We start from the raw sequence: 17512 nt of genomic DNA, 5'->3' as shown, positions 1-17512 counted from the left end.
GACACGGAAGATTCAGCTAGCAATTTGCTTAAGAACTTGGAAATAAACATTCACCCAGTGGAAGATTACTACCTGTATAACGTATCGCCTCGTTTTCAAAATAAAAGTATTGTGTGAGGAAAAAAAGCACAAGCTGGTAGGTAGATCAGTAGGTGGAGCCATTGTCATCTTGTTCAGAGATAATATACGTGTGCAGTCTAGACTTGGTTCCATAAGTCTTAATCAGTATGTTTTAGAATATATAAAGTGCTACAAAACAATACAATTACAACTAATTTGCATTTATCTGTGGAAAAAAAGATGAACACATATTTTTCTATAAAATGTTGGGTTATAAATTGTGTGTGTGAGCATTAGGTTTTCCCATCTTAAAAAATTTCCATGGGTTTGTCCAGCCCACAGAACAAGAATGATTATATTTCTATGGTTTAGCCTCTCTAAATGGATTGACCAGGATTCTTTAGAATGAGTAAAGTCAGATTAGTTGTGTCTGCTAGATAGACAGTCTCAATATGCAATAGGAAATAGATACATTTCTTATCGGATTTAACAATTTCCATTTGTTTTGGCTTTGCAGTTCCCCTGCATTATCCCCCTTATTGTCAGTAGGCCCATGCACAACATAAAGAACAGCATGATCTTTTATTAAGGGAATTGATTAGAGGATTGATTTTATTCATTCTATTACCCCCTTAGTGCATCATGAGTAATACTGCATGCATTACAACACAACAGGATCGATACATTCAAATGAACCCATAAAACTGAGATAAAGATGCAGCCATGAATCGTACAATGGGGCCAACAATCCATCTCACTGAATGCTGTGTTTTGATATAAAAATGGCTGCTTGGTCTATATAATATTTACAGGAGCATTGAGAGCTAACAGAGACCGTTCCTAAATGAAATGGATACTGCCATCTGAGCATCAGGGCCCTTTACTTCTCCTCTCTCCCTCTGTAATTACAACAAAATGGCTGCCCAATCTGCCTGTAATCTCACATTATAATCACTCTGCTTTCCTTCCCTCCATACCTCACTCTCTCCACTGCCGCCTATTCAATATAAATGTAATTGACTTAGAGAAAGAAAGGAGAAAATAAATATAGAAATTATATTTTTATTTACATGCCTAATCACAATAAATTCTTCTGTGTGAATTTCTGTGAAAAATAAATGGGGTAGTAGAGGGTAAGGGGGAAATGAGAGAAAGTTGAGGATTACTGAAGGCTCCTTTGGTTAAAGCATTTTGTTACACAAATCCATCACGCTGCCTTTGTTATAGCCCTGCAGAGGCATAGTGCTATTCAGACATTAACCCAGGGCAAAAAATGACACAGAAAAAAATATCATAGAACCCTTCATAATTCATAAAAAGAAGAAATATAATGGCACTAATCTTATCATAATTTATTATTCAAAATGCAAAAAAATGTGGTGTAATTACATTTCCCATTTAGAAACTTAATTTACCAATGGATTAAATGGAGAGAGAGAGAGGCAGAGAGAGAGAAGCAGAGAGAGAGACAGAGTGAGAGAGAGACAGAGTGAGAGAGAAGCAGAGAGAGAGACAGAGTGAGAGAGAAGCAGAGGAACCAGCTCATTGGACCGAGACACCGGTTGTTAATAATGTATGACCAAGCAGGTGTAGCAGGATGAGTTTTAAATATGGATCATAGATAACAGCCATTTTAGGATAAATGCCTGATGTGTAATCTCTCCCCCATCCTTCAACACTTCGCTGCGATCTACGCCCATTAATCTTTTATGGAAGCAGACAGTCGTGAGGATGCTGAGTTCCAATCATCTCTTCAATATCCCACTTTGGAGTATGTTGTTATCAAAGTATTATTATCCAAATACAGCCTCCCGTTTGCCTATGTATCTCTTAGAATATTCTGACTGCACTCCAAATATTGGCTGTTTACTGTTTCACCATTCAGAATTATTGTATTCAAGCAATATGCCACCATTTATTGCACTCCACCCTGTCAGTCCTGAGTCCTTTCAAATAGAGAGAGAAGCAATGAGGTATGCATGAGCCATGAGTGCAGGACTGTTCCGGTCAAAGTTGTGATATCATTTTCTGTGCATGTGTATCAACCATGCATGAAATGTGTCAATATTTTCTGTCCCATGGCATCCTTTGTCCATGCTCTAACCCTGTATGATGTCCCCACCAATGAAGGATACTACCCCTCCTCTTGCTGTGGTGAAGCTTCTTGTACTGTAGTCTACGGATACATCCCAAATGGCACCCTTCAGTAGTGCATTATATAGGGAGAAGGGTGCAATTTGGGATTCAGTCATAAAATATGCTGTTCTTTAAAGTTCTGTGGCTAGAGGTCATATGGGGAGACTGATGAGAGTGCTGAAAGGCAGAAGAGACATCAACACATTCTGATGCGAGATACAAAATATACACTGAGTGTACAAAACATTAGGAACACCTGCTTTTTCCATGAATCCAGGTGAAAGCTATGATCCCTTATTGATGTTACTTAAATCCACTTCAATCATCGTAGATGAAGGGGAGGAGACAGGTTAAGTTTCAAGCCTTGAGACATGGATTGTGTATGTGTCCCATTCAGAGGGTGAATGGGCAAGACAATAAGTGCCTTTGAACAGGATCCTGTAGTGGGCGCCAGGCGCACCGGTTTGAGTTGTGTCAAGAACTGCAATGCTGCTGGGTTTTTCATGCTCAAGAGTTTCCCAGGTGTATCAAGAATGTTCCACCACCCAAAGGACAGCCAGCCAACTTGACACAACTAACTGTGGGAAGCATTTGAGTCAACGTGGGCCAGCATCCCTGTGGAACGCTTTTGACACCTTGTAGAGTCCATGCCCCGATGAATTGAGGCTATTCCGAGGGCAAAAGGGGGTGCAACTCAAAGTAGGAAGGTGTTTCTAATGTTTTGTACCCTCAGTGTATATAACACAGCGGGATTGACAATTTACACCAGCAATGAAAGAGCATGATGCTATTGAGCTGTCCCCCTACCTTGGCCACAGCATCGTGTCAATATTGCCAGCCAAAATCAATAAGATGTGTATAACAAGGCTCTGCATGAGATATGTGGGCAGACAGACTTAGGTTTCAGCCCAAATGGAACCCTATTCCCTATATGGTGCACTACGTTTGACCAGAGCCTGGTCGAAAGTAGCACACTATGTGAGTGCCATTTGGGACATTGCCAGACTCAGTTAGCCTACCTTACCTTACTCTACCACATCAGCATTCTCAATGTTCCCCTGTCTGACCGCTCCTGGCTCTTCATTAGAGTGGAGGGTTAGCTAGATATTGCTTAATTTGTTTCGTCAGCTGGAATACATTAAATCCGGTTACACCAAGAGACAACGAGACCCTTTGTAAAAACATATTCAAGTGTATTGATTTTCCACACTGAATAAAACCTTCATTTGATTGTACTTGAGAGAGCTGCTGTTTGGGTACTGCTGTTGAATTTCCAGACCTCATCATGTCCTACTCATCTCTTTCCTTCTCCATGCTGCTCCTCAATTACCATAGTCTTTTATAACTGCTTGACTACAGTAGCTACTTCTACTGAACACAACCCCTGCCAGTTAGATAACTTTAGCTTTTGAGCATGGTGCTATATCATTGTAATATTCAATATTGTATTTTCTGATAGCTCCATGTTGTCTGAAAACTGCAGCTTCTTCATGTTCTAAGTTAAATGTAGGCTCTCTTGTTGCATGTGCAGAAGATCCAACATCTCATTTTAAACATATTCTTCGACCCGATTGTGTTGTTGTTATCAGTTGTTAAATCCTGCTGTCAAGGAGATTCACACTCCTTTCATATGTGCAGGTACCAACTGCCATGTTGGGTCCTTTTGTTGTCTGTTTGAATAATTCAAAACAGTGTTGGAACAAGGGGTGGAAGTGAGAGATTGTTACTCAGCAGCTTGTATCCCCTCAGGACTAAATTACAACTGTTCCATTTGCCAATATGCTGATTCACGGCAGGCTCGTGTCTCAGGCTGATCTGGACCAGAGCCAACTAGGGGAAAACTGTCAGACAGCGGCAGTAAACTGCTGATTAATCTAAGCAGTCATGGAGAAAAACAATAGTGAGTGTGTGTGAGAGAGAGAGAGAGAGAGAGAGAGAGAGAGAGAAAGAGGATATCCTGAAGTGCGACCATGGCATCCATTGCTAAATTGTTAATAGAAGAAGAGCACAGACTGAGGTGTTGAGACATAAATTGCTGCCTTGTGAAATCCCGAAAGCTACGGCAAATAATGTGCACCATACGGAACCTGGCAAGGATCCATGGCAACGTTCTACATGTGAAGAATCAGACATATGAACATTGAACTGAAGTAATAGGAAAATACTGATCTATTCTATGCTAGGACAGGTTATTGCATGGCTGGTTACCCAATCCGTACCGCTTTTCATTCGTCCATGCCGTACTATTCTGATGGGATTTTTCTCACCCGACTAGCACATTCAGAGTCATCACCTTTTAAAATAGAAAGGTGACTATTGTTGGCTAAGGGGAAATGATGAACTGAATTTGCAATTCAGATTTTTATCACATTTGTGAAAGTTTTAAATATTGAATATCTATGGGGTTCCAAAGTGTGATCCTTGCTGATTGCATAGATGTCAACAGCGAGACCCTATAATTTTAATTTAATCTGGAGATGATGATTCATTCTCCCTCATTTAGAACTATATATCTAGGTCCCAAATGACACCCTATTTCCTATGTAGTGCATAGGGCTCTGGTCAAAAGTAGTGCACTATGTGGGGAATAGGGTGCCATTTGGGACATATCCTATGTCTCTATATGATTCAGTGCAGTGTCCTTATTTCTAATAGCACATTGGGAGGCCACCACCTGTCAGGGGACCTGCAGTTTTCTGATCTTGATCCAAATGAGCCGTGTGTCACCCAGTCGTCACACAGGCCTGGCTAGCCCTTTAATGGGGTCTCTACCCACACACTGTCTCATCTAGAATTGTTTCAATTACATGCTCTCTGAATTCACATTTTAAAGAGAGTAATATTCCTCCCTACTTACACATTTTCAAAAAGCAAGGGGATGGTGGTAACGATGAGATCTGATGAAGTTCAATGTCACTTTCAAATGAAAATATTGACATGTTTTTTTTCTTTCTCTTCAGATAGGAACAGCAGTTTTAACTTTCTGGAGACAGACAATATAACAACTATTAACACTAATTAGCTGCTGTTATATCTGTGTAATATCGTTGTAATTACTTAAGTAACATTTTACTAACATGTTATTTAGTTGCAGCTTTGTAATTACATAGTGGTAGAGTTCAGCGATTTTATTGGTTGACACAACTTGATATTCCCCCACAGGGCTCTGGTCAAAAGAAGTGGACTGTATAGGTGTCATTTTGGACTCCACCAAAGTAATAGCACATTATCTGTAGCTGATGCCCTGGATAGACAACACAGAATATAAAACTGACACCCCCTTTTCTGCATCATGGACAAGCCCTTTAAATCACGTTACAAACAGCAGCTCTTCTATTTTTATAGAAATCATCTGAGATGAAAGTGTCTGTGATAGATTGCCTGGTAGAGAATGGAGGCATGAATGAGCAGTGTTAGCTTTTGAAAGAGCAGGTAAGACTCCCATTTTCATTTTTAGATTAAGCCAAATAATACATCTCTAGATAATACCCACCTCTGGCCAGGAAAGAGAAAGAAGCTGTTGTGTTTGTCAGATGCAAAGCCATATTGGATTCAGTCAAAGAAGTTAAAGTTAAATACAAGCTTTTCCCCCTCATACCATAGAATGTCCCTGGGCTGATTGTGGCCCAATTGTGGACTGATTGTGGCTTGATGAAATCCTGCAGGAAAAATATATCCTGAAGGAATTTAAAATATCTTGCACATCTCACGTATATTCTTGCAGGAGCCTGTAGGAGTAGAACCACTAGGATTTATGATATAGTGTAGGAGGACATGCTCATTTCGATGTTTCCTGAGGGATTCTGGTGGGATTTCTTGAAATATTCCTGCAGGAACTTTTTGGAAGGGAGATATTAAATCTAAGCACATTATATAAAAAAATATTCAGGGTTCCAAATGTTTGTGTGCTAACATATGCTAGTAAACAAACCTGAAGAAATGTGTCTACAGGTATTTTTGCAATAGCAGAGAAAGTATAATATCCGCTTTGCTTTCTGTAATTTTTAATAATGTTAATTTTAATGTTTTGATCAACATGATCTACGTCATGACAGTTGTTATTATTTTTGTCCAGCCTCTGTACCAAGGTGGGTATGTATAAAGCACTCTCTATTCATAAGTGTTTCTCCAATAAACATGGTATTTGTCTGTGTGTGTGTGTGTGTGTGTGTGTTTGTGTGTGTGTACCTGAGCAACAGACACAGAAAGGTTGTGAGTTAGTGGTATGTCCACACAGCTGGGGGAGAAAGGAAACATAATTTTTCCCTCTCAGTTCCTTCCCTCTCTCCATTGGCTAAATTGGATCAGACATGCAGGTTCTTGATAGGGTGAGGGGGTGGTTGTTGCTGTTGCTAGGATTCTGTTGCTAGGATCACCTCTGTCGCTAGGCTCTGTAGAAAACGTAATGAATTATGGATGGTTGATTTTTCTCATAGAGGCCTCATCTGAAATGCAGATGAGCTCAATCCTCCCTCCCTCCCTCTCTTTCTTCCCTCTCTCCACCCTCCGCTCCCTGCTTTCCCAATACACACACTTTATTCTGGGTTCATTAAAGAAATCGGGAATTTGGAAATCGGGAGCCGGCCATTGTGTAAAGCCATTTGCCGCTGTCGGTACGCTAGAATATTGATATTCAATTCAATTCTAATGCAAAAAGAGGTCAGAGGTCAATATAGGTTTTTTTGTCTCTGGAAGGAAGGCATGGATGATGACTCGGAACAATCCCCTCAACCCCCCCCCCCCGAGGGACGAAACACTGGCAGCAGAGAAAACCACAATACAAGAGGCATTATCGGACAGGAAATGGCTAGTGAGAGCAATGTGGAGAATGAATGCCAGATGAACAGATTCTACCTGATGTTCAATGTGGCAGTAGCTGTCATTTACCTTATATAACAATATCCAAGGACTGAGCAACATAACCTATTATAAGCCTTATAATAACACATTATCGAAGGTTCATAAGCCTTATAACAAATAATATATCCTTATACTTGTATATGAAATTCAACTAATTTCAGAGTTACTGTTGAATTGGCAGCTTCAATAAATATTAACCGCAAAACACCAGTCTCAACATCAACAGTGAAGAGGCGACTCCGGGATGCTGGCCTTCTAGGCAGTTGCAAAGAAAAAGCCATATCTACAACTAGCCAATAAAAAGAAAATAATCAGATTGGCAAAAGAACACAGACACTGGATAGAGGAACTCTGCCTACAAGGCCAGCAATCCGGAGTCGACTCTTCACTGTTGACGTTGAGACTGGTGTTTGCGGATACTATTTATTGAAGCTGCCAGTTGTTTCTCAAGCTAGACACTCTAATATACTTGTCCTCTTGCTCAGTTGTGCACCGGGGCCTCCCACTCCTCTTTCTATTCTGGTTAGAGCCAGTTTGCGCTGTTCTGTGAAGGGAGTAGTACAAAGCGTTGTATGAGATCTTCAGTTTCAAGGGAATTTCTCGCATGGAATAGCCTTCATTTCTCAGAACAAGAATAGAATGATGAGTTTCAGAAGAAAGTTATTTGTTTCTGGTCATTTTGAGCCTGTAATCGAACCCACACATGCTGATGCTCCAGATACTCAAGTAGTCTAAAGAAGGCCAGTTTTATTGCTTTTTTAATCAGGACAACAGTTTTCAGCTGTGCTAACATAATTGCAAAAGTATTTTCTAATGATCAATTAGCCTTTTAAAATTATAAACTTGGATTAGCTAACACAACGTGCCACTGGAACACAGGAGTGATGGTTGCTGATAATGTGCCTCTGTACACCTATGTAGATATGGCATAAAAAATCTGCCGTTTCCAGCTACAATAGTCATTTACAAAATGAACAATGTCTACACTGTATTTCTGTATTTCTACAATTTTTTTTCTGAGGTCTTGGCTGATTTATTTTGATTTTCCCATGATGTCAGGTAAACAGGCACTGAATTTGAAGGTAGGCCTTGAAATAAATCCACAGGTACACCTCCAATTGACTCAAATTATGTCACAACGTCCACAGAAGGTGGCGCCACTCCCCGGTCGGGCGGCGCTCGGCGGTCGTCGTTGCCGGCCTACTAGCTCCCACCGATCCATGTTTCATGTGTCTGTTGGTTGTCTGTTTAGTACGCACCTGTTCCTTGTTTGTAATTAGTGGGAGAGTATTTAGTTTGTCTGTTTCTTGTTTGGGATTTGTGCGGGATTGTTCTGTGTTACGTTGAGGTTAAGGGCTGGATGATTTTTCCTATGTGTTTTTTTACACAACATTTTTGATAGGCTATAGGGTTGCCGGGCTGCGCCCCGTGTATTTTTTGAGTTTGGAGCTGTTCTCCCTCTTGGTTGTGGTTTTCACCCTGCCTAGTCGTTGTATTCACTCTGGACATTATTAAATATATATTCTACGGACATTTCGTTGCCTGCGCCTGACTCACCCGTTTCCTGCTCCTTGAGATACGTGACAAATGATGTCAATTTGCCTATCAGAAGCTTCTGAAGCCATGACATAATTTTCTGGAATTTTCCAAGCTGTTTAAAGGTACAGTCAACTTAGTGTATGTAAACTTCTGACCCAGTGGAATTGTGATACAGTGAATTAATTATAAGTGAAATAATCTGTAAACAATTGTTGGAAAAATGACTTGTGTCATGCACAAAGTAGATGTCCTAACCGACTTGCCAAAACTATAGTTTGTTAACAAGAAATGTGTGGAGTGGTTGAAGAATTAGTTTTAATGACTCCAGCATAAGTGTATGTAAACTTCCGACATCAACTGTATATAATTCACGGTTGTTTTAAATGCTCATAAGTGCGGTAAATGTGTACATTTTCCTGTTTCAAAATATATTGTTCAAAATAAGTTTTCAGGGGCTTCCCAAGTGGCGCAGCGGTCCAAGGCACTGCATCACCCATCATGTTGTGGGGGTGCTTTGCGGCAGGAGGGACTGGTGCACTTCACAAAATAGATGGCATCATGAAGAAGGAAAATTATGTGGATATATTGAAGAAACATCCCAAGACATCAATCAGGAAGTTAAAGCTTGGTCACAGTACATCTGACGGCCAGCTGCACCACATTGTCCACCTCATTTTCTACTGCTGGTATACTCTTCGGCAATGTGAACATCCACTGCAGGTTAACGTGGTCACGTCTTTGCCTGCATGGTAACAGTCACATGAGGAGTCTGGTTCCTTTTGCGACAACGCATCAGCGTTTCCATGCCGAGCTCCAGCTCTGTGTTCTTATCTGACGGTCATACAGGCTGAGTTCCTCTAGCCACCGTGCTAGCTGCCCTTCAGGGTGTTTGAAGTGGAACAGCCACTCCAAGCTGTTGTGAACCATGCGAAGGACAATTTGTCGACCCAGTAGGTAGTGTCTGAACTGCCTGGTGAACTTCACCACTGATAGGAGCTCTCCCCTGATTACGCAGTAGTGCTGATTGGTGCTCAATAGGTGGGAGCTGGCATATGCTTTCTCCTCCCCCTCTTGAAGTTGAGACAAGACAGCCCCTATGCTGAAGTTCGAGACATCTGTGTCCAGTATGAACAGCCCTTCAGATGTAGGGTATGAGAGTATAGGAGCTGCTACATGTCTGCCCTTGAGCTCCTCGAAAGCATGCTGGTGTGCCTCACCCCACTGAAAATCCACATCCTTTCTCTGGAACTAATTCAATGAGTTGCAGATCGCTGAGAATGCTGCCGATAATAGTTACAGAGCCCCATAAATGCCTGCAGCTCCTGCAGGTTGGTGGGTGTGCTCCATTCCTTGACATCCTGGATGCGCTTTGGGTTTGGACCGATACCTTGACCATTGACCACATGACCAAGAAAGAGCACTTCATCCTTCTGGAGATGGCACTTTTGATGGTTTCGGTTGAATCCTTGCTGTTTCATGTGACTGAAGACTTCCGCTAGGTTCTGTAGACTGTCTTCAACTCCTTTGCCTAGTATGATCACATCGTCAAGGTATATGAGGAGACTTTGCTACTGCAAGCCCCCAGAGAACAATCTCCATGTCTCTTTGGAACGTACTCAGTGTGTTACACAGCCCAAAAGGCATTCTTGTGTACTCAAACAGCCCATACCTTGTTATGAAAGCAGTCTTGCGGCAGTCTTGCTCATGGACAATCTGCCAGTACCCGCTTTCCAAGTCTAGGGTGGAGAAAACTGTGGCACCCCCTAGTGTGTCCAAGCATTTTTCAATCTTTAGAAGCGGATAGGCATCCTTAAGGGTCAATTCATTCAGCTTGCGGTAGTCTATGCACCACTTGTCTCCTCCATCCTTTTTACGGACGAGCACTACTAGAGACGCCCACACTGAAGTAGAAGGGTTGACAACACCACTATCCAAAATTGCTTGAAGGTGCTGTTCATTCTTCTTGGAATGCAAGTGGTGTGCGCCAGGTTGGTTCTCTCACATGCCGTGCATCTCCAGTGTCAATCTGATGGGAGACTGTAATGAAGTGACCCAGATCTTGGTCACTGGTGGCGAAGACTGACTGATACTCCAGGTGTAGGCTGATGAATTTCTCATGTTGAGTATCGCTTAAGTCTTTTCTTGATGTAGTGAACAGCTCACGCAGGTTATCAGGTAGGTCTAGAGCATTTACTGGCTGGACGCGTCATATCTGTTGCTGAGGGGAGTTGCTGCTGGGGTGCACTTGTTATTTCAGAAATTGACTCTGTGGGCTGGAGGCCAGCCTCAATGAGTATTCCAGGGCAAGTACCCTCTCGTAATTTTGCGCTTACAGGAGACAGGTTACAGAAACAGATGAGCACCTGCTTATCCATTTCGATGAGTACACTGCCCGAGAGCCTGTCTGCTAAGCCTGCTGGCTCTAGAACTACTGCTACTCCAGGCCTTGGGTCTTCTACAACTCCACACACATGGCATTCACTTTGAGTTGTAAGGGTTGAGGAGATAAGTAGGTGAACTCAGGATACTGCATAAGTCTGAACTGATCCTCCAAAGATATAGCTAGGTACTGGCTCACCGGCAATGGCAACTCTACCTCCTGCCTGTATGGTCATTTCAGATTCTATAAGGGCACAAGGCGAGACCCAAATGCAGACACAGGAGGCAGATGGTTGAGCTCCGATATTTATTATACCAAAAGGGGGAGGCAAAAGGCAGGTCGGGGACAGGCGAGAGTTCATAAACCAGGTCAGAGTCCAAACAGTACCAGATGATAGGCACGCTCGAGGTCAGTACAGGCAGGGGTTCAGTGAACAGATCCGAGTCCAAACAGTACAAGGGGATAGGCAGGCTCAAGGTCAGAACAGGCATAGTGGTCAGGCAGGCGGATACGGTGTCAGGACAGGCAAGGATCAAAACCAGTAGGGAAAGGAAAAAACAGAGACTGGGAAAAATAGTAGGTAGGAGACACGCAGGTTGACTTGGCAAAACAAGACGAACTGGCACAGAGAAACAGGAAACACAGGGATATATACACCAGGGACTAATGGGGAAAACAGGAGACACCTGGAGGTGGGTGGAGACAATCACAAAGACAGGTGAAACAGATCAGGGTGTGACAGATTCAGATTCAGATCAACGATATTATCCCACCAGGGGGAAACATGAAACAACACAATAGAATTAATTGAAAGTGCTATAGATTCACATTTAAAGTGAAAGTGTAATATGCTGTATACTCAAGGGACCAACAGACTATCCATTATACAGCCCAATGGCTGTTGGAATAAAAGAGTCAACATATGTATCTATCTGTTTTGAAAGAAGTCTCTTTTCCCTTGTCCGGATGCTGCTGTGACTGAGTTTTGAGTGAAGGGGATGAGTACAGTCCTGTAAATTTGTTATTTATTAAAAAATGTATTTACCCTTTATTTAAATAGGCAAGTCAGTTAAGAACAAATTGTTATTTACAATGATGGCCTACCAAAAGGCAAAAGACCTCTTGCGGGGACGGGGGCTGGGATAAAAATAAAAATAAATAAACATATAAATATAGGACAAAACACACATCATGACAAGAGCGACAGCACAACACTACATAAAGAGAGACCTAAGACAACAACATAGCAAGGCAGCAACACATGACAACACAGCATGGTAGCAACACAACATGACAACAACATGGTAGCATCACAACATGGTAGCAGCACAACATGGTAGCAGCACAAAACATGGTACAAACATGATTGGGGACAGACAACAGCATAAAGGGCAAGAAGGTAGAGACAACAATACATCACGCAAAGCAGCCACAACTGTCAGTAAGAGTGTCCATGATTGATTCTTTGAATTAAGAGATTGAGATAAAACTGTCCAGTTTAAGTGTTTGTTGCAGCTCGTTCCAGTCGCTAGCTGCAGCGAACTGAAAAGATGAGCGACCCAGGGATGTGTGTGCTTTGGGGACCTTTAACAGAATGCGACTGGCAGAACGGGTGTTGTATGTGGAGGATGCAGTAGATATCTCAGATAGAGGGGAGTGAGGCCTAAAGAGGGTTTAATAAATAAGCATCAACCAGTGGGTCTTGCGATGGGTATACAGAGATGACCAGTTTACAGAGAAGTATAGAGTGCAGTGATGTGTCCTATAAGGAGCATTGGTGGCAAATCTGATGACCGAATGGTAAAGAACATCTAGCCGCTCAAGAGCACCCTTACCTGCTGATCTATAAATTATGTCTCCGTAATCTAGCATGGGTAGGATGGTCATCTGAATCAGGGTTAGTTTGGCAGCTGGGGTGAAAGAGGAGCGAGTACGATAGAGGAAACCAAGTCTAGATTTAACTTAGCCTGCAGCTTTGATATGTGCTGAGAGAAGGACAGTGCACCGTCTAGCCATACTCCCAAGTACTTGTATGAGGTGACTACCTCAAGCTCTAAACCCTCAGAGGTAGTAATCACACCTGTGGGGAGAGGGGCATTCTTCTTACCAAACCACATGATCTTTGTTTTGGAGGTGTTCAGAACAAGGTTAAGGGTAGAGAAAGCTTGTTGGACACTAAGAAAGCTTTGTTGTAGAGCATTTAACAGAAACTCCGGGGAGGGGCCAGATGAGTATAAGACTGTATCATCTACATATAAATGAATGAGAGAGCTTCCTACTGCCTGAGCTATGTTGTTGATGTAAATTGAGAAGAGCGTGGGGCCTAGGTTTGAGCCTTGGGGTACTCCCTTGGTGACATGCAGTGGCTGAGACAGCAGAGTCTCTGATTTTATACACTGCACTCTTTGAGAGAGGTAGTTAGCAAACCAGGCCAAAGACCCCTCAGAGACACCAATATTCTTTAGCCGGTCTACAAGAATGGAATGGTTTACTGTATCAAAAGCTTTGGCCAAGTCAATAAAAATAGCAGCACTACATTGCTTAGAATCAAGGGCAATAGTGACATCATTGAGGACCTTTAAGGTTGCAGTGACACATCCATAACCTGAGTGGAAGCCAGATTGCATACCAGAGAGAATACTATAGACATCAAGAAAGCCAGTCAGTTTTCCAACACTTTTGATAAATAGGGCAAAATAGAAATAGGCTTATAACTGTTAGGATCAGCTTGATCTCTCCCTTTGAATAAAGGATGAACCGTGGCTGCCTTCCAAGCAATGGGAACCTCCCCAGAAAGGAGAGACAGAATAAAAAGGTGGGAGATAGACTTGGCAGTGATAGGGGCAGCAACCATAAAGAAGAAAGGGTCTAAACCATCTGACCCAGATGTTTTTTGGGGGTCAAGTTTCAGGTGCTCCTCTAGCACCTGGGACTCAGTGACTGCCTGCAGGGAGAAACTTTGTAGCGGGGCAGGGGAAAAAGAGGGAGAAGTATCGGGGATAGTCACATTAGAAGGGGTGGGAGATGAGGAAATGTTGGACGGGCAAGGAGGCATGGCTGAGTAAAATAGGAATCCTGACTTAATGAAGTGGTGATTAAATAGCTCAGCCATGTGCTTCTTGTCAGTAACAACCACATCATCAACATTAAGGGACATGTGCAGCTGTGAGGAGGAGGGTTTATTCTCCAGGTCTTTAACCGTTTTCCAGAACTTCTTGGGGTTAGACCCACAGAGAGAGAACTGCTCCTTAAAGTAACTAACTTTGGCCTTCCGGATAGCCTGAGTGCACTTATTTCTCATTTGCCTGAATGAGAGCCAGTCAGCCTGAGTATGCGTGTGCCGAGCCTTTCGGCAAATGCAATTCTTGAGGTAGAGTAACTCTGCAAGATCACGGTCGATCCAGGGGCTGAACCTGTTTTTAATTCTCATTTTCTTTATGGGGCGTGTTTGTTAACAGTACCACTGAAAATATCAAAAAAGAAGGTCCAAGTGTCTTCGACAAAGGGGATCAAGTTGATTCTATACCATTTTACAGAGGCCAGTTCATGAAGGAAGGCTTGCTCATTAAAGTTTTTTAGCAAGCCTCTATGACAAATCAGGACAGGTCGTTTCACTGAGCAGCCATTACGAACACAGGCTGTAAAACAGTGATCACTAAGGTCATTACAGAAAACACCAGACTGATACCTATGAGGATTATTTGTGAGGATAACATCAAGAAGATTAGCCTTTTCTGGGTGTTTGGAGTCATACCTTGTGGGATTGGTAATAATCTGAGAAAGATTTAGGGAGTCCCATTGCTTTAGGATTTGGTCAGGTGGTTTAAGCATGTCCCAGTTTAGGTCACCTAGCAGGACAAATTCAGACTTGGTGTAAGGGGCCAGGAGAGAGCTTAGGGCAGGTAGGGTACAGGCCGGTGCTGATGGAGGACGATAGCACCCAGCAACAGTCAACAAAGAGCTATTTGAAAGTTTAATACTTAAAACCAGCAAATAAAATTGTTAGGGGACAGACTTGGTGGAGACAACCGAGCACCTTTGGAAGATATATCTTGCCGAAAAAGGTTATAACCAGAAAGGTTAACATCAGTAATCAAAACACTCTTCCTTAACCACGTCTCAGTAATCTGGATTGGAGCTGTGAACCCACACTTTCAATTGATCCATTTTAGGTATTAAGCTTCTAGTGTTAACGTGCAGAAAACCCAGGCAGAAATCAGTGAAGCAGATATCAGAGCACAAGTCAGAATAGTAGATAGGCCAGGGTGTACATGCACATTTCCAGATATCATCAACAGTAATACAATCAAGGCACGGCATAGGACAGGGAGAGCTCTGCAGTGCTGATTTATGACATCTGAATGTGCATCAGATGGCAACAAGATCATATTGTACAGCAATTTCATCAGGTAGTATGACTACAAAGCCGGGGAGAGGTGTTTAGAATGGGATCGGGAGGCCAAAAGTGTAACCAATAGAGAGTCAGAGTCCCGAGTGTGGGAACAAACAGCCTGTCCCACGGTTGGGTAAAGAACGTTTGTAGTCAACAAAGCATGATGCAGGAGTCATGAGGCAAATAGTAAAATAGCAAACTGCACAAGAATTTGTTTTAATATATAATGACTTGGGCCTAGCCATTGTAAGTTCAGAGTCACTCGCCCCAACACTGCATGTGTGCTGGAGGTGAGTGGAAACTCAGGAGAGAGAGAGGGGGAGGGGGGGTCTGGTGGGGAGTGTGGTGGGGGTACCTGTACCAGACAGGAGAGACAGGCCAGGGCAGACGGTGAACAGATCGCCAGGTGGAATCCAAGCAGGAGTGCAGCAGGCAATGGGAGTAGGTGTCACCCATTTGGGAGAATATTTTATTTCTGGAGGCAGATTTCTTGTAGAAAATGCCAGTGGATGGCAAAATGCTTTCAAGTTTTAGGAGGATGAGTTTTGTGTACAGGTTGGTGGCCGATTCTTGGATCTATACCAATTATCCTTCTGCCCTGCACTGGTAGCCCTACCTAAAGCAACTACTGGTGAGTTGTTGGCTTTTCCGTTCTCTTTGATAGTGTAGCCGCTGGAACTGTCGGCCAGGCCCGGGCCATGGGACCTGGCCTCTATTAATTTCCCAGGACCGTGGGGCTCGGGGACCTGAAACAGTCACGCTTGTAGTGTTCAGTCTCACCACAGTAGTAAGAAGGTCCCTTAGTAGCAGCTGTGGGACTTGGGGACCGGAAGCAACTACTTCAGATGGGGCTGGCGTGTGGGAGACCTTCCTCTTGATGGGTCCAGTTTCAGGCTGTAAGACCTACTGTATGTCCATGACTCAGGAGAGTTGTGTCAGTCGTGACAGTTTCCATTGTGTCTTGGAGCTTTTCCACTTTATCCATCAGGGACAGCAGCTGGTTGGTGGTAGCATACAGTAGCTGTCTGTTTGGGTCACTTCGAGGAGTCACTGTTGTAGGCCTCACTACAATGGCGACATTGTCTTCTGCCCAAGATATGCGCCTCATCTTGCCTCGGTTATCTGTCACTTATATGTCACTTGCCTCGGTTATCTGTGTTGCTCAGCTGATCCTCAGCTGATCCTGCAGTTCAAGGTCAACCCCTGGGTATGCCAATGTTACCAGGCGTCTCACTTCCTCTGCAAACTCTGCAGTGGTCTCCTTTTGCTGGCACAGTTCATTCAGGCAGTGACAGACAGTGGTAGGAGGAGACATCTGCCCGTAATGCTGTTAGCTGCTCAATGAGGAGGGCGTAGTCCTCTCTGACATGCTCCGGCAGAGAGCAGACAAAGTGGACTGCGGAGCCTCTGAGTCTTTCATGGAGTTTATCCACTCTTTCCGCGCTAGTCTATGTCTGTCTCTGAGCCTTCCGGTCGAACGTTATGAAAAAGGTGTTCCCGTCATTTTTTTCTATCGAAAGTGGTGATGAGTTTGGCACTGCAACAGCAGGAGGCAGAGCGTGAGGTGCCATGAGAGCCACTGAAGTTGCTGTGTGGCGGGTTACTATCTCTGAAGTCATCTGTCTCTCTATCCGACTTGTACAGGTGGGTGCTGGTAGAAGGAAGAGTGGCCATAGTTGGGGTCGGAGCTCCGCCTCTTCTCTCCGTGTTGCAGTCGTCGGACGACAGGCTCTGTGTCTGGGTACTCAGGATTCCACATATGGCGTGGTGGTGCTGAGGTATGGGACCGTTGTCGGATGATCTGTAGCTCTGGGGCAAAGTCTGGAGAAGCATTGGCGGAAGCTGATGAGGTGTCATATGTGATTAGATGGGGGGGTTTACCTTGCAGAGTCATCACGGGAAGGTGTGGAGAAACTCGTTTGGAGTGCCATTCTATCACAATCAGGCGGACTGTTTTCCTGGCCATGATGGGGCTTTGGATCCAGGTCATGAATGCTTTTTACAGCCGCTTCAACAAAAAAAAAAAATATTCAACAATAGGTGTAGCCAGGCCTAGTGCTGTTCTGGGTTAGAGGCTGCAGTAGCACTTTTCTCATTGTCTCCAGCTGTCTCCATTTTGTTGGTGATTTATTTGTTTTGCTCGT

General features: G+C 43.4%; 1 pseudogene; it reads right to left on the bottom strand.

Moving 5' to 3' along the window:
- Window positions 1-17262, bottom strand: part of LOC123741834 (endoribonuclease LACTB2-like) — a 34281-nt pseudogene extending 17019 nt beyond the window's left edge.
- Between the last annotated feature and the right edge of the window lie 250 nt (window positions 17263-17512).

Source organism: Salmo salar, chromosome ssa03 (assembly GCF_905237065.1).
Source record: "Salmo salar chromosome ssa03, Ssal_v3.1, whole genome shotgun sequence".
Lineage (NCBI taxonomy): Eukaryota > Metazoa > Chordata > Actinopteri > Salmoniformes > Salmonidae > Salmo > Salmo salar.
The sequence above is the reverse complement of the archived record's forward strand: the minus strand, read 5'-3'. Positions and strand labels throughout refer to the sequence as shown.